An 18345-nucleotide genomic window follows, 5' to 3' on the forward strand; every position below is an offset into this window, starting at 1 on the left:
CTGGTGGTTGAGGTCGACGCAGGAGAGAGCTGGCCCGTCCTGCACTGTCCTTGTCCCATTTATGTCCTTGCTTGCCAGCAGCAGGCTGGACTTCCCTGGCTTCCTTCCACCATTCTTCCCAGCAGGGAGGTCCCCTTGCTGCACTAACACAGGTGCCAGCGCCTCTCCACCAGCCCGGGTGTGCCCTGGATCCTGAACACTCTCTGACTCTGTCCCTCCATCCAGAAACCGTGCTTAAGCCTCTCCTCTGCAAAACCATCTTCAGCTACTGCTCCATGGCTCTCCTTCCCTGCTTGTCCTTCCGGTGGTGTGAACAATGGGGTCTTCCCCGGATCCTCTCCTTGCCCCACTGCAGTCTGGTGCCTGCCCCCCACCCCCCAGCCCTCCATCCGTGTTCCCCTGACCATCTGCCCTCCGAGTCCCCACACTCACCTCCTCCTCTGGGAGCTCTCCTCCTGTGACTGCCCTGACAACACTTCCCAGGCATCTTCCTCCTTCCTGGACTGTTTCTGTGTAGGCTCCTTTGTGGTCCCCCTGCCCTGACACAAACGCCGGCATTTCTCGGGCTCTCTTCCGTCTGCTGTCGACAGAGGTGACCACTTCTACTTGTGTTGTTTTACAAACACTTCTGCTAAGACGGCTCCCACATCTCTGCCTTAAACCCAGATTTGAGACTCCGAGACCCAATGCTTGCTGGACATCGCGATCTGGACTCCTACAGCCGCCTCAAACCCAAACTCCTCATCTTTCCTGTGAACGCTGCCCTCCTCAGGGCATAGCAACTGCTGACATTTATCCAGCGTTTTCCACTACGCTGTGAAAGTCATCGGGTTATATTATAGATTAAGAATATAAATACCTTGAAGTTGAAGGAAGGCCTTGTCTCATCCTTCTGTGTGTCCCCACTGCTTATCATGGTCCTTTTGGAGAGCAAACCCGCCTTTTTCCTATCCCTCGGAGCTGCTCTCCCTCTGCTTGTGAATCAGTTAATGAATGTGCCAATCGATTTCACATTTTGAGTGTCTACACTATGCAGGATACATGGGGGAATGAGGATGATCCAGTAGCAGCACACCAGGCATTATGGGGTGCTCACACAATGTCCTGTAGTCAGGCGGGAGAGGGGACACTTCCATCATCATTAGGCCTGTTTCACAGAAGAGAAGACTAAAGCTCATTTACCTGCCCGACATGTTAGCATGAGGCCGAATCGGGACTTTAACCTCAGTCTCCTGAGTCTAGGCCCTGCTTTCAATAGACTTGGTAGAAATGCGGTTCCTGGCCGAGGGCGGCATCTTGTTAGCCTGGGAATTAACATGTGTGGGCCAGGGCCACACCCTCCACTGCAGGAAGGACACCTGGGCTTAACTCGGGTCGGGGACTGAGCAGCAGGCCCTGCCCCTGAGCTGGGGAGGCCTTGGTAACATGAAGGTCTCTGTCCCGGCTCGCGTTTACATGCTGGCTCCACGCTCACATGCCGTAGGTTTAGGAGCCGCCTCTAAGACCCCACAGTTACCGTCCATGGGCTTTTGAGATCCAGGGCAGGCCCTATCGAGACCAAGCCTGGCTGAGGTCGAGATGAACAGGATTAAGTTGTAGCATAATTAATAGAAAGAAATGATACAGGGAGAACAGTCAGGCTGCCTGGAGAAAAGACATTATGAATGTGTGTGCATGCGTGTTGTGTGTGTGTGTATTGTGTGTGCATGCGTGTATTGTGTGTGCACATGTGTGTTGTGTGTGTTTGCATGGTGTCAGCAGTGCTATGGGTGTTTCTCTCCCTTAACCGGGACTATGGCCAGGAGAGGTGGTTGCAGGGGCAGCTGGCCTCCTAACTGTGGATTTTCTTGCCAATGCACAAGCACAGCCACCCAGGAAGCAGAGACCTTGAAAAGCTGAAGCTTTCGGAGCTCCTGGGCCCCTAGGAAGCAGACTTTTTATGAAATAGTCAACCTTCCCACGCCCTCCTCCTCCCTCAGCACTGCAGTCTGCAGGCTCAGCTCTGGCACCTGACTTCTAGCCGTGCCCACGGAGCCTGCTGTCACTGCAAGAGCAGGGCGCAGGCTCGTAGGGGTTCAGGGCCCAGACTGGGGGTCTAGATCCGGGCCAGGGCCTTGGCCGACAGGGAGACAGTGTGAACCAGAGTGGGTGAGTGCAGGTTAGAGGTGCTCACCCTCCCAGGCCGTCCTGAGCAACAACAGAACCCACTGCTGCAGGATGGTGCCAAGACATGCTCCCTGAGCAGTGGACACTGGCTCAGACACAGCCAGGGCCCAAGGCGGGCAGGGGAGGACGTGCTGGTCAGATCCCCAGAGCACCTGACAGCACGGCCTGTGTCTGTGGGCCTGAAGGCATTTACAACACTGAGGAGAGACCAGCAGGTGGACCTGGGGCCCTGACAAGAAGCTCACCAAACCAGGAGGGAGAGGGGACAGACAAGGCCTGGGTAGGGCAGGCCCAGGGCAGGCAGGGAGTCATGGGGACGTGGGAGTGAGCTCCAAGGATCCGCAAGTTACCAGGCTCCCCAGGTGGGGTTCCCCGCAGCTCTTCATCTCGGGAGAGAGAAGCGGAGAGTGGTGTGCTGCTGTGTCACAGGCCTGGAGGCTGGCTTTTGTAGACATGTTCAACCTCCTGAGCCTGCTGGCTTCTCCAAAGACCAGGGTGCTGGACGTGAGTGGGTACATTTTACAGATGACAGAACAGAGTCTGGGCGAGGTCAAGGACCTGCCTGAGATGGCACAGCTAGTTAGGAGAAGGGCATCGGCCTGGCTTGGGGTCTGTCCTGCTGCAGCAGAGGGGGCTTTAGGAGTCCCCTGTAGTGCAGAGAACACAGACAAGTCCCCTTTTTTGGCTTCTAACCCCATCTAAGTGTGATTCTTTGCTTTTCCTTTAGGTGCATCATAAAGTACTTAGTTTAGCATGGAAATGCCATGATATACTAACATGGAAATATCAGGAGTCCACAGTGAACATGTGCTATCTGGCACGCAGGTAGTATGTGCAGATGGGTGGGACTTGCCATCCCAGATCCCAGCAGCCAGAGCTTCTCACTAAGGCAGCATCCTGGCCATGTACCCCACCTGAGCCCCACTCTGCCCTCTCCCTGAGCATCCCCGACTCCTCCATCTCTCCCTCCCTCTCTGTCTGTCTCTCGCCTCCCTCCCTCCCTCTCTGTCTCTGTCTCTCTCCCTTCTTCCATTCCTTTCTCTCTCTCTCTGTCTCCTTCTCTCTCTGTGTCTCTGTCTCTCTCTTTTCTTCTCTTTCTTTTTCTCAATACCGAAAGAAACAACCCTCCCCAGCTGGTTCCAGGAGGAGCAGGCAGGGAAGTGGTGGGCTGCATTGATGAGGTGATGGAGTCAACTGCTAAGATTTGAGCTCTAGCAGGACCTACTGGCTCTGTATTTGCAGGAATGGGGGCATGTTCCAGAGAGAAGTAGGGGACAATTTGTACAAGCAAACTCTGGCAGACAGACTGGGAACCAACTCGTGGAAGCCAGGGCTCAGTTTCCCGAAGGATGGGTGGGCGCTAAGCATATAGAGGCATTGTGTACAGAGAAAGCAAGGCCTAGGGTCAATCAAAGAAACACGGCAGTGACACAGGATGAGAGCTCACTGACTGAAACGTGCTCCATGTCCCTTCAGCACAAGCCTGACGGATGGGGAGCCCAGGGCCGCAGGGGCAGACCTTCTGCTTTGGGGAAAGCATTGGTGTCAAGGCCCAGGAAGGGCTCTGTGGTCATGATGTCACTTTAGGAGTGACAGGTGAAATGTCAGGAGAGTTTAGCCCCATCCTATTGATCCCCCAGCGTCTCTGCTTCCTCCCTCTTCTTCATCAAGAAGCATCTCTCACCTGCCGCACATTGATCCACGTGTGGACCTGTAACTTCATGGAAACCACACTGATTTCCAAGCTAGATGTATCCGCGTTGGAAACCTAACCTTGCTCTTTAACAGCTGTTTGATCTTGGGAAGGTTATTGCATCTTTATGAGCCTCAATTTGTTTGGCTGTGAAATGGAGTTAATACCTATTTTTCAGGATTTTTTTTTTCCCTGATCACTACTGGGCCAAAATCTCTTTGATAATGTGGTTTAGAACTCTTAGCTCTTTGCCATAGGCTCATGAACATATAATTGCAAAATAACTTGCAGGGACAATGGGAGCTGTTAAGAATCTCTGTGGAATGGCGTTCTGTCTCAGGACCATGAAAGGTTTGTTCATCAGCTGAGATGTTTAGAGAACCTGCTATGTGCTTTCCATAGACCGTCTCACTGGATGCCACGGTGGGTGAGGAGAGCAGGGTCTGAGTACATGGAAACCACCTCCAGACATGGCTGAGTCAAGGAAGGCTGAAAGCAAGAGTGGCCATGGGATTGGTGCCTCTCGGCAGGGTGCTCACCTCTGCAAGGACTTTTGGAGTGCATCATGGGGCCTGAGTTCCGATTCTGAGAAGATGGGACAGTGGGGAGGGTATCAAGATAGAGGCTCAGAGCCTAAGGAGATCTGGAACCAAGAGATTAGTCAGCATAATAAGACATTAGCCTGGAACACGTTGAGAGGCTCAGCAGGGACTCCTGCCTATGAACAGATGCTTTATCGGGGCCCAGAGTCATACCTCTTAACCTTCACTACACATTAAAATTATGTGGGGATCTTTAAAAATCCCAATGCCCAAGTTGCGACCACGACCAATTAAACCAAAAGGTTTAATAAGGTGAGTTCATTATGCAGCTAAGATTGAGAATCCCTGGCCTATAGAATGGAGAAGTTGTGGCAGGTTGAGGTGTAGTAAGTTGAGGTGGCAAGCGGAATACAGACATGCAGTGCTGAGCTGAGACTGGCCCTGCCAAGTCTCAGGACCACCGACGCCTCCCACACTTAAAGCTCCTGGTTGAGGGGCTCCTGCCTTTCTGCGATTTCTGCTCCAGTCCCTCCCACACTTAACGCCCCAGATGCACAAGATTCTTATTGTCCCAGCAAATACGCTGGTTCAGGCTTCCGTGCTGTTTCTCACCCGCCTCCTGTGATCCTTTCCTTCTAAGCTGTGTAGACTCCAAGGGAAGACTGCAGAACAGAGGCAGCATGCTTTCCTGGCCAGATTTTAGTATCAGTTTCCCGTTCTCACCTTCAGTAATAAAGAAAAGACAGACAGTGGGGTTCCATACACTAAGGTTTGACCACTGTCTCCTTTCTTCCTTTGACAAACATTTATTGAGCAGCTACTGTGTACCTAGCTCAGATTCTTAACCTAGATGCTGAGTGTGCAGTGATGGAGAAGTCCATCTAAAATGTCTTTCATCCAACTTCTCTGCAATATCTTACTTCAACGATACACACTTTTGCCCCAATTGTTGCAACAGCTTCCAAACAGGCTTTTCCGTCTCCATTCTTACTCTCATGTAAGCCAGTATTCACCCTGAAGCCAGAGTAATCCCTCTCTGGTGTCACTCACCAGCATAAGACCATCCCATTGCCCTCAGGATCAAGATCTAAGTTTCTTTCGGGACTGAGAATGCCCTTCTTGACTTGCACCTTGCATATGTCCCCAGCCATGTCTCTTTCAACTCTGTGCTCTCAGACCCATTCACACTCTGCTGGAGCCATAACCAATTACTCAGTCTATTAAGTGAGCCATCTTCCCTCTCACCTCCAGATCACTGCTCATGCTGTTTACTCTGCCTGCACTGTGCTCCCTCTGCTCTGCATTTTAATTGCCTATTTATAACTTCCACTCCATGAAGGAAGGGATCAGATGTATCTTGTCCCTCCCTGTATCTCAGTGCCCAGCATAGTGCGTACTCTCTAGTAGAAGAATAAGAGGCTTTAACTGAGTTAATAAATGCATGCTTTAGTTAATTACAATATATAAAGTTTGCTGTTTACTTGAAAAAGTTAATTTCTCTTAGCCTTTCTTTCCTCATCTTGAAATCATGATGGTAATACCCATCTCATAGAGTTGTTATGATATGTAAAATAAATTACATTTATTTTATCCCAAAGCAACTTGGGATTAGGCCAGTTAGCCTGTCACGTAGTAACAGCTCATCGAATGCTAGTTACATATCTCATTCCCCATTGGGAATCAAAAGGTTATCTTTTCTTTTGTGTTCTTTCTCTCTTGGAGTGGACCTAGACCAGGGTTAAGAGTCAAAGATCTTAGACCTAGCCGTGTTTCTGGCAATAGGAAAATTTATAATCTTCATGCCTGGGAATCTTTATGGGCAGAGTAATGATACCTGCTCTTCCCTCCTTACAGAAGTAGAGTAGGAAAAGGAGGAGAATGTGCTCAGGAACATTGCAAACCCTCTGCAAATGTCAGTGTTCATCACCATAATATTTTCGCCTCCTGGATAATCTTCAAATCTGTGCTTTACGTTAATTGTGTCTTTATTCTTTCTTCCAGATCATTAACACAAATGGTAAAATCAACTCAGTGTTCTATCAGTGCATTTGACTCTCAGCCCACTCTCATGCTCACCACGAACGCATCATCCCTTTCAGCACTGTGGACAGTTCACAATTCATTACATTGTATTTATTTTAAATGCAATTATAATTAGCTTCACAGAAACTCTGAGAGGTTATATAACTGACACTTCATTAGTGTCCAAATATGTTTTATTTATTGCTATTTATCCCCCTGCTTAATGCTGTTTTGGGAATAACTCATTTGTCCAGCATCATGGATTGACAGGATGCTGTGCTTGAATGAATTCTGCAGATGATAACTAAAGTTTCCAGATTTGATCAGCAAAATTTAAACACACACTCACACATCATGTTGAATTTTGAATTGAAATATTTTTGAAGTGGATTGCACACTTTGCTGCATACAAAATATGAGAAATAATTTAACCATTGATTGATGATGTCACAAATATCAATTATTTCATCCTATAAAACAGAGATATTTTACTAGCTATGGAATTGTGTTAGGCTGTTTTTTCCTGCGCCAAATGGCCTAGACGTTTTGTGATTTCTGAGTTTTCAATGATATCGATCTCTCTTCTTTCATGACAATCTGCTGGTAGTTTTTGGGTGGTAGGTTTATGGGTGATTTATTTTCTTTTTTAATAAAAACTATGTAGTTTATGCATATTTCTTTAGTGGAAAATATTTATTTTAAATTGAATAAGCGCTAATAGAGGTGCAGGTAACATACTCCTCTGGGAAAATAGTAGGAGGACTTACTTTGGTGGTGGAATAGAGAGGCTGTGGGGAGAAGTGTGCATCAGGAAAGCTCCAGTAAAGAAGTCCAGTCTTGAAGGATGACAAAGACGTGAGAGATGCAAAATCTCTAAAGGTGAACGCCTCCAAGAGAAGACACTATGATTAAGGTCCGGGTCATATTCTGTGGGTTTCAGAGCCATGGAGGGAAGTGCCCCACTGCTGGCTCTCCACTTCGTCTCCCTTTGACCTCAGGTAAGACTCATCTTTCTCATTTGTAAATTGCAGCCAGTCCTCACAGGCTCCACCACGTGTACCGTGCGAGGTACACCAGAAGGGGCACGAGCCTGGATCATTCGGGGTTCAAGGCCTTGAGATCCACTGCAGACCTGCCAAAACTTGAATAAAGGTGAGCTTAGCAGGAGTTACCTGTGAGCTCAAATAATTACTCAGGCGCATGTCGTGTTGAAGATGGAAAATCTGCTAGCTCTTTTCCTTTGCCCCTTAAGAGTTCAAGCTATAATTTTTTATGTGTTCTATCTTTTCTTAGACTACAAATTTGGTAAATTACAGTTATCTCAATAATTCAATGCTTTATAATTTCAAGTATAGTTTTTGTTTCTTTAAAAACTGTTCTCCTGCTCCAAACAGAAAATTTGTAACCAAGTCTATTTCTCCCATCTCTCTTCCCAGTTATCTTGGTCTTTCTTCCAGGCCCTGTCGTCCCTCACCGTCTGAGCTTAGTGGGTTCTTCTGTCCCCTCTGCTTTTCCTTGGAAAGTATGTGACGTCTCATATAGGATGTCAGAGTCTCTCCCTGGTTAGTGTTAATATTCTTGATACAACACCTCTGGGTTTTTTAAACCCAAACTTCACTAAAGTGTTTTTCTGCTGATGTTTCTATGGGAGAAATTTATATTTATGTAACCCGAACTCACTGCAACACTTTAGAAAGATAACGTGTGTCAGGGGGAATTTGCAGGTCACACTCGCGGAATGTCGGAATGGTATGCTCATGCTTTGACTCGCGTGCGGAGGGTCCCTAGAGGACACGTGTTTCTCATGAAGTCGCTGGTGCTGCAGACTCTGTCACTGTGCACAGAGCCCAGCTTGCTGACAGCCATGGTCATTGTCTGGGGCTGCAGAAGGTGACGTTGTAAGCACTTTGCCTACCAGTGTGTTCATTTGTTACTTACAAATAAAAGATGTTTATGTTTTGGTAAGTCATTCAGGAGTTTTGGATCAATGAATAATATATATATTTTTCAATTTAAAATAATTGGAAACACACTTTAGTTAGTGTTTTCACGCAAACCTGATTTTCAGAAATCAGTCGCTAGTGTGGTAAATGTCTGTATCTGATTGTCCTATATCTCAGCCAGGATAAACCAGGTGCCTGTGCTCGGTGGCTTAAATAAGGAAGACTATGAGACTTACTCACACCTTATGTCCACTGCATGTAAGTAGAGGGAGAGGAGTTTCTGCTTTGTTTAATTACTTAGGGTCTCAGAGTAATGAAAGAGCCACCATTTTGCAGCTGCATCATCTCTAAGAAGGCCTTGCAACACACCTAGGCACTGTTGCGCTTACCTGTTGCTGTTCAACAAACCACTCTATAATTTTAGTGGCTTCACACAACAATTTATTGTTTCTCATGGTTTCTTCTGTGCTGGATCATGACTCTACTTTCGTCTAGAGGAGGACTTGATCTGGGGCACGGGTGGCAGTGGCTTCACTCACACAGCTGGCAGTTGGCTCTATGTGTTGACGGGGTGACTCATTTCTCTTCCAGCTGGAATCGCTTCTCCCAGAGTGGGCTCCACTGGGCTGCTTTGTAGCCTGGCAACCCAGGGCAGCGAGAGCAGGAGCGGAAGCCCAGGAATCCAGAACCCGCACAGCGTCACTGCTGTCACATCTTCCTGGTCAAATCAAGCAACGTGTCCGGCCCAGAATCAAGGGTGGGAAATAGGCTCCATCTGTCGACAAGGAGCGCTTCAGAGTGTTGTGGTCGTGTTTTCCAGGTAGGACTACAGGCGCCTATGTGAGCGACAACTCTGCCAGGACCACAAGCGTGAACCAGGATGCTTCAGGCCAGCCTGGACTGAGACGCCCAGAATCTGAGACACAGCTGCTGGCGTCACTGCAGCGGGGACAAAGAGGCTTTGGTGCTGATTTTTCTATGCTTCAGACCAGAAGTGGTGACTGTCATTTAACAATTGGCCAGAATTGGACAGGTGTCCCAAGTAACTGCAGAGAGGTAGAGAAACATGGAAATGTAGACGGACGTCCCTGTCTCCCCACACTGAGATTGTGGGTCCACATGTTTCTGTCCCATTAACTCCTCAATGGGAACTACAGACTTGTTCAGATAAAATCGATTTTTGTGTATGTATTCCTCACAGTACCTAACTCAACCCTTTGGACCTGGATTCCATGTACATCTGATTGTTAATTTTGATTACTCCTCTGAGGTCATGTTTAGGTGGCATTATGTTGCTCACAGAGCACTGGATATGAATTTGAGTTTTGAATCAGCTAATTACTAAATATGTGTTATGGGGCAAATCACATACCTTCTCTCAGCTTCAATATTCTTATTTTTAAAACGTTAATAACAATGCCTATTTTCTAAGTTGTTTTTAGTATGATATGGGTAAATCTCATGAACACAATTCTAAACTTTAGAGCCCTATATGCATATTCTTTTTATTATTTTATCAAGGAAATTCAATCTCTTCACCCAAAGAATAGTAAACGATGGTTTCAGGCCCCTTGCACAGACTGTGACCTGTTAGTTAGATCAAATGAAGTCTTTCAAAAAATGGGCCCTATGTGGTGAGAAAGGAAGCAGAGCTGTTGAACCCCGGTGCTCGAGGTGCAGAGCCGGGTGGAGCCAGCACTGTCACGACAGCCAGACTGCCGTGTTTGCTGCCTGAACTCCCCACGCCCGAGGACGCGGGCCCCTCTCATCTCTGCCCTGAGGTCTGGGGGCATCTTGACTTTGACGCCCTGCCCAGCACTCTCAGCCATCTGGGGGCTTCCTCTCCACGTCAGACCTGCTGTGTCAACGTCTCTCCTCTCTGCTGACACCCACCAAGGGCACTGGTCTTCCTGCAGACGCTGATGACACCAAGGATGATTGCTGAGGCCCACGAGGAGGGTGCCAAGGCAGAAGCTGCTGGCAATGGTATATATTTCAGGGTTTTTCTCTTCTTTTATTTTTATTCCATCCTAATTTCACACACACACACACCACCTTCCCCACCCCCCCACTTTTAAGCATGAGTTCTAGGCGACAGGCTCTAGGACATTCTGAGTGATAGTCCTTGTCCTGAAACCAAGTCACTGCCCTCTGACCCAGTCCAGTGTCTGCTTTACCCTGAGTTTCTTCGCAGGAGGCGCCTCTGTGCCTCGTGCAAAAACACACCAGAGAGGATGGCCTCTGCAGGCCCATGGGCGCACTCAGACACGCTGGCTTCTTAGGGTGAATACACACTCACCTCCATCTGGAACGCACACTGTGCGTTCAGTCATTAAGCAAGTATTTACTGAGTTCTGCTATGAGCCAGGCGGTTTGCTGAAGATGAATAAGAGATCACCCAGGTAGAGGCCATACCTCTAGAAGCTTGTATTCCCCTAGAGAGACAGGCTTGTCCATCACCAGTTGTCACGATAAGTGTGATAACTGGGGAACTTTCAGAGGAGCACCTGCAAGACCCGTCTCCAGGTCTCAACAAAGACGTAGAGGACTAGGGAAGATGGTCCACTTCAGAGGTGAAAACTCCAGTGTGAAACACTGCTAACCCTTGGCCACACAGGGCTAGATGCAGTTTGAGTTGCGTACACTGGTTGCATATTCTCATCCCATACATAATGGATATTTTTAATATGTCTCATTATGGGTAGCAAATCAGACCCTGGAAACCAAGCAGCTGGATACCAGCGGCAGATGGTTGCCTTTTTTGTTTGTTTGTTTATTTGTTTGTTTGGGTAGCTGGTTAGATTTGCTGTTTAATTGATGTCACATATCACTAAAGACAAAGTATCATCTTTCCACTGTTAAAAGTGCTGAAGTCTACACAAAGCTGATTAGGAAAGGTGTATAAATGTCACCATTTTCTACCCTAAAACCCTTCTCCGAAGCTAAGCTGGTCTCACACACCCAAAATATCCTACTTTATTCTTGTCTTCCAACCTCCATTCTCCTTTTTGTAGCTGAGACCTGGCATATCCAGAGCGCTGGAGGCAGCTTCACAGCACGCTGGCACCCTGCATGGGGCATCTGCGGCCCACAACCTGTGGGTGGGGACGCTGAGAGGCCAGTCCAGGCTACACTAAGACCATGACTTCTGAGTCCCTGTGGTCAGTGTCCTCAAAGTATAATGGGTTTAAGTCTTTGTTCTGCCTCCTGCATAGGGCAGTTATGAATTCAAATGATATCTTAGCTGTGGAACACTCTGGAAAAATACATTAATTTACAGTATCTATTTAGATTCACATTAAAAATGGAAACACACTGTCCCTGGCTGGGATGGAATTTCTAACGTGACATGTGGCCTGTCTCTCTTTTGGGGCTTCTCTTTCCTTTTCTTTAACACTCATATTTTTTACTTTAACATTTCGTCACCACAGGCTGCGTGACAATCTAAGAAAGAGAAGACAGTTAACTTGGGGCTTCGGGTTCCTCCCTGTCAGCTACTTGGCTTGGGTTGGCTTTTCATTTCAGTCTTTTTTACTAAAGATGTCTGTAGAACCACCCATGACTGCTGAGACCGTGACCCGTAGCATAAGATCTTGTCACTTAGGGTTCTGTGTGTTCCCTACTCGTCACATCCCTGCCACAGAAATGGGTCTAACACTTGACAAAGCTGCAGGGCCGGGGTTGGCGTTCGACGCTTCAGAGATTCTTCCTGGCAGCACCATTTTGTCAGGAAGGACGTGGGGGTAGGTGGTGGCAGGTGGCCTAACTTTTGGAAAAGGGTCATGGTGACCAGCCAGATGCCACACACTTCCGTGATGAAGCACAGAGAGAAGGCTGGCAGGCTGAGAAAACTCTGGTGAAAGGAACACGTTCCGACACCGTGCCTGCCCCCGGCTTTCCCAGCCGAGCTCTCGGTGGATGCCTGCGGTTTCCACGACGCGTGCCCCGGGAAGAACTGCCACTCTCTTAAATACCCATTTTCTTGGCTCTCCTCATCACAGAGCTGACAGGGTGACATTTTAAAAATCCTTCATAACGTCTAAGGGGAAACTAGACAGGAAAGATTGTAGGTTAAAAATAGTCAAGTTTCCCCAGTGCCGGGCTTTCATTTCACGGAGGTCCATGTTCGGGAGCTGTCACGGCTCTCGGCTGACTTGCCTGGGTCCCTTTCCTTCTCCTCTCAGCCCCTCTGCCATGTGACCAGTTCCCTGCATGGGTTCCCTCAGTTTTAAGCCCTCAGAGTGGGGTGTCTTCCTGATTGGACCCTCATGGTGACACCGCGTCACTGTGTGGCTTCCAAACTGCCGCTTACCCTCCACGTTCCAGGACTGGCCTCGCCTCTGACCTTGGGCTCAGGCACAATTCAGCCCAAATTTAATCCCTTCCCCATTCAAGTGAAATTTCCCAGGACCTGTCCTCTTGGTTCCAGTTTCTGGTCCCAGAGAAGCATCCGGTTCAGAAACGATTCCCACTGGCAACACCACAGTGCATTTTCCTACCTGTCTAATTTCGGGCTCTCATTGGAGCAATGAGAAATGATCCATCCAGAGGAACGTGTCTCCCCAGGGAGAGTGGAGTCATGGATGTCTCCTCGTGCCAGGCTGCAGGATAATGGCACACCCCTCTCCCTCAAGGCATGCGATGGCTGCGGGGCTCTCTCCCCAGGTAGGGGTCTGCCAGGTGAGTCACTCATTTAGTTTTCTTTTTCTTTTTCTTTTTTTGGAGGGGAAGGCAAGACAACTTGGCTTAATTCAGGTTCTTAAGGTGCAGGACCTAGGAAGTGCAGCTGGTGACCAGACCTTGTGGTCTGATGGCAGACGTGTGGGATAGCCAGTGCTGCCTGAGTCCCTGTTCCTCCTGGCTGTTTACCTCTCCGAGGAGGTGGTGCCTGTGTCCCCAAGTGCCTCTTCCAAAGCGGGTCTAACAGCCCACTGGCCACGATGTCGCAATACCTTGCTGCAGCCGCTCTGCAAACACTGCCTCTGCCTCTTCCTTTGCACTGGGCTCCTCCTTCTCTGGTGCTCAGAGTGGTCAGGGTGGTGCTGGGCCCCTTGGACCCCCTTGTGTGCACACCCTTGGACAGTGAGGAGCAGCGAGACAGGTGTCTCTTGCTGCACACTGAGCCATCCAAAACTCAGTGGCCGAAAATGACACTCTCGTTTTATCATTTCTCGTCTTCCTGGGAGTGGACTGAGCTCAGCTGGGCGCCATTTAACCATCAAACAAGCGTCCAGTGAAGACTTCATGCAAGTTCTTGTAGTCGGGGTCCACGAGTTTAAAAAAACCAAGGACAAAGTCTCCTGTTCTTCATGCACTTACAGCGCTGTGTGGGAGGCGGGTAATGAGTGGTGACCTAACACTTAAGTCAGTTCTGTGGCGTTGGAAGTCACGTGTTAGGGACGTAAAAAGGGAAGGTGGGATGGGGGGCAGGGTTTGGAAGTGCATGGGGTACTTGGGATTCAGTGTCATGGTGGCCTATCAGAGGAAGCAACACCCTGACATCGTCACTTGAGCCAAGTGGCATTCGGAAATGAGGGGAGAGAGCCCCCCAGGGAGGAGTCAAGGGAGGCGTCACAAGCGGGGATGGGGGCATGTGGCCAAGGGTTGTCGGGAGGCTCACTGTGGCCAGAGCGAGATTGAGGCAGAGGAAGGGAGGGGACAAAGTCAGAGAGGCGTCCAGGGAGAGATCATGGAGCCCTGTGTCTGTCGGGAAGACTTGGTCTTTTATTCAAAGTGAAATGGGGGCCCCTGGGCCATTTTGGGAGTGACCTGCTGGGAGATGGCTGGTGCAAGGGCAGCCCTGAGTGGCGTGTGAGGACCCAGCTGTAGACGTGGGGGGTTGGTGGAGAGACACCTGCCAGGGCTCAGGGTGATCCTCTGGGTCTGAGGTCACGGGGGTTGGGACAGGGGCGTGGTGGCAGAGGTGGTGAGGACTGATCTGACCCAGGGTCTGTCTTAGTGGTGGAGTCGGCAGGTGTCCTGACCCACCGTGATGTGGAGGGTGTGACGAGTGTGGCTCCACGCTTCCTGAGCAACTGGAGGGAGGCCTTCATCGGGGCAGGGAGCATCCGGAGTCTGGTTATGGAAATTTTGGGTCTGAAATGTTTGGGATGCCATATGAAGGAGACTCCCAAAGCTCGGCCAGGACAAGGAATGTTTACAACAGGGCAGATTCCTGCCTGTCCTCTGAGAGGGGCCATCACTGGCATGAGGCCCACGACCCCTGGGTTAGCAAACCCGGGGCTGAAAGACGCAGGCTGAGTGCAGGAGACGCTGGGACATGCCTGCACCTCCTAGTCAGTGGGGAGAAGGAGTCACGACACACACCGGAATGGTTGGACTGAGATAAAGCTCTGCTCCTGATAATGGTTTACATCCTAGTGGGTGGATGGCGGGGTGTTGATGATAATTCCGAGGTGTACAGAAGTCTAGGTTAAATTTGTGCCACAACTTGGGTTAACACCTGAACTCTGAGTGTGTGTGTGTATCTTCTGGACGTTTACCTTGAGGTAATCATGAGCAGAGACCGCTGCACGGGGAGGAGGGGACCAGAGATGAAGAGATCGCAGCTTCCTCCTGCTCTCTCTCCTCCGCCTCCTCTGCACTCTGCCCGGGGATGTGCCATCAGTGATACTCCTCCAGAGGATGCAGGTTTCCCCTTGCCTCCATTTGCCAAATTTCTGCTCCATAGCATCTCAGTGCCATGTACCCACAGGGTTCTCTGGGGATAGAGAACCTTTCTTCTCTCTCCTTTGCATCCCAGCTCAGGTCTCCAGGCATCTCCCATGCCAGGGACAGTGCTCAGCTCTGCCAGCACAAAGGCACATTTGAGGAACGTCACGTAACCTTCATCGATGGTCGTAGAGATCAAAGCTTCCATCCTATAAGGCAGAGATGCTCTTAGCGGCTATGGAACTGTGTTGGGCTGTTTTTTGCTACAAGAAGTGACCAGGACATCTAATGATTTCTAGGTTTTCAATGGCGTTTGTCTCTCTCCTCTCACAATGAGTTGTTGGCAGTGTTTGGGTGGCAGTTTTACAGGTGATTTATTCTTTATACTTCTATGGCTTTTTAAATAAAAAACCATCAAGTTTATGCACATTTCCTTAGCTGGAAATATTTATCTTAAATAAAGTAAGTGCCAAGAGAGGTACAGGTAACACTCCTGGACACTAGGAAGAGGAGTTATCATTTCAGTGATGGGATAGAGCTCACAGAACAGCGAGGGAGTGATGTGGGATGGGAATCTGAGGAGTCCCCAGGTCTGAAGCTCAGAGGAATTGTTGGGGCCAGAGATAGCGATCCAGGGTCATCAGCACAGAGGTGGGGGTTCAACCAAAGAGGAAGATGAGAGAGTCCAGGGGAGGGACAGCCACGGGCTGAGAACAGCTTGGGGACATACAGGGGTGTGTGCAGAGGAAAAAGAGCCAGACGGGAATGCGGCCTGCACAACTGCAAATCCGGAGGCCCCTTTATCCAAGAGAGGTCAAGGTCTAGGAAAGAACCTAGTAACAAAAAGTCGTTCGAAATTACTCAGCTCCTGTATTTGCGTTTTCCAGAGTTCACAGAGTACCCATTTATAACCAACCTTACCTTCCAGAGTATTTCCACTCTTTTCTACCCTAATTCCTTTAGACCCTGAAGGTCATCCCAAGCATTTCAGTCCTCAAACTCCTAAAATTTCCTTTACACATGCCTGTGCCACATTCACCACTTTCTTGTCCTTCTGTGATTATCCATTATTATGGGGATTGACCTCAACCACCAAAAAATTTCTTTTTTTTTAAGGAGGGAGCGAACTGGGTGATTGACTACAGAACTCTCTTTAGAAGGCCAGTAAAAAGGGAGAAGCCGCAAATACTTTTTGGTTAATTTTGTCCCACATCACTTAGGAGCCAAGGGACCATAGACTTTTAAGATTGAAAGGGAAATTGATAGTATCCATAGGGTGAGAAAGTTCCAGTGGTCTATTGTACCTGGTATTTGTGGGGTCAGGTGTGACTTGCTCAGTTTGGATGGAGTGGTCAGGGTGGGTTCAGAAGCTCAACTTAAAACAGAGAGAGATGGATTGGTTTCTAGGAATACTAAAGCTTCCCATGCCAGTTGTTGTTTGTGTGTTTGTACAACTCTGGAGACAGAAGCATGCTTGTAGGACGACTGTTGGGAACTCACAGAGAGGGTTGGTTTGAAGATATGGGGGCACAATCTCATTGCAAGGTCCCTTTTGTCAAAAACAATCTTTTTTGGCCTAAGGGAGGTTACGTAGCTCACTGAGCTATAGGGACAGCTGGGTCCAAGGAAAGGTCTTGGTGTCCTGTCGCAGGTGGGAGAATCCCCACTGCTGTGTGTTCATCAGTGTCTGCGACTGGTGTCCCCCCAGGGAATTCCAACAGGCAACATGATGGTTCTTTCTAAATCTTCGTTTGATGAAGACTCTTCTTTCCACCTTTCCCCAGGAGGCGGGTGGCCATTTGCTGCAAGGGAACTATCTTTGACGGACCTCCTGTGTGTGGACTCAGAGGCCAGCAGGCCTGGAAGAGAACTGGGCATTCATGTTGGAGTGGGTTAGACTCTCTCCCAAGTCCTTCCCTTGTCGATCCCTGTCAGAGCTCTACTCATTAGCTGAAACGACAGGACAGGAATTATCTTTCTGCAGCATCCCTCTTCTTGCTCCCAGATTCTGTGTAAATATCTCAAGCATGACTCTAGCTAAACATGCAGCCTCCTCCAGCCAAGAGGGGAAATCCAGAGCAAATCCCGCTTTTCTCTGCCTCGTGCTGGATTTGAAATGCCGGCACAGTGAGTGAGGTCCCTCATGGAGGTGGAGGGTGTCGGAGGATGCCTGAGCCTCTCTCTGCACTCACGGGCTCCTGCTCCCACCCAGGGGGCCTGGGGAGGGGGTCTCAGAGCCTCTCATCAGGAAGAGAGCTCCCCAGATTCCTTTAAATGAGCCCCGCTGGGCACAGGCTGGCCACTGCAGCTCAGTAATCAAGAGGAGGGACGTGAGGCTGGAGACCCAGCGGTGGAGCCGGTCATTTAGCTCACACTGCAGGGAGCAGGACAAGGAAATGGAGTCACGGTGTTGAGGGCGCCGTCCCTGCCTGGCAAGCCCAAGTGTGCAGGTGTGGCTTGGGAGGAAATGGAAAGAGGGCCGGAGGCAGGAGACCAAGCAGAGAAAGGGAGGTGCTCACCAGGTTTGTCTGACGTGTCACAGTGTGGAGCTGTTTCTCCTCGGACATCTGGTGGACCCCGCAGTGCCCTCCTGGTGGCTCAGAGGTTCTTGGAGGGTTGGGATTTGGCTAAGACTCACAGTCCATCGAGTGCTCCCTGCCTGCCAGGTGCCCCAATCCTTCGTTGTGTGCCCTCCCTCAGGGCCCAACAGCAAATAGACAACATGCAGAAATTAAGACATTTTAAGGAACTTTTAATCAAGGGTCCATTTAGAAAGGTGTGGGTGGGATGCAGGTGACAGTGGTTTGCTAACCACAGGGCTAGTCGGAGCATTTGGTTACCACTGTTGGGCCTGGACCATGAGAGGGAGCAGCTATCAGAACTGGAGGCCCATGCAGGGAAGGCTACCTCTGGCCAGGGCAGCGTCCATAGAGTCCTTGCAGTGGGGAAGCCAGGGGATTCATGCCCTCTTCTCATCCTTCTCTCTCCCCACTGCCAGGGCTCCCCATCGTCAAATCCCAACGAGAAGACCGAGAGCAAGTCCATGCAGTCAGCAGTCCATGCAGGCAGGGAGCAGGCAGGGAGGGGCGGCACCGTGGGGACAAGGGAAGACCCAGCTCAGGCCCACGCATGAGCTCACTCTGTGTCAGAGCAACCTGGGTGACTGGCTCCTGCTCTCACTGCAGGAGCCGCAGCAAGTCACCTCCTTTCTCAAAGCTGCACGTGCCACACCTGAAAGTGGAGATAGCAACACTGCTCCTGCACGGGACTCGGGTGAGGTTAAATGGACAGTGGGACAAAGCACAGA

The sequence above is a fragment of the Ceratotherium simum genome, chromosome 11 (genome assembly GCF_057802395.1).
Source record: "Ceratotherium simum simum isolate JZ-2026a chromosome 11, ASM5780239v1, whole genome shotgun sequence".
NCBI classification, from domain to species: Eukaryota; Metazoa; Chordata; class Mammalia; order Perissodactyla; family Rhinocerotidae; genus Ceratotherium; species Ceratotherium simum.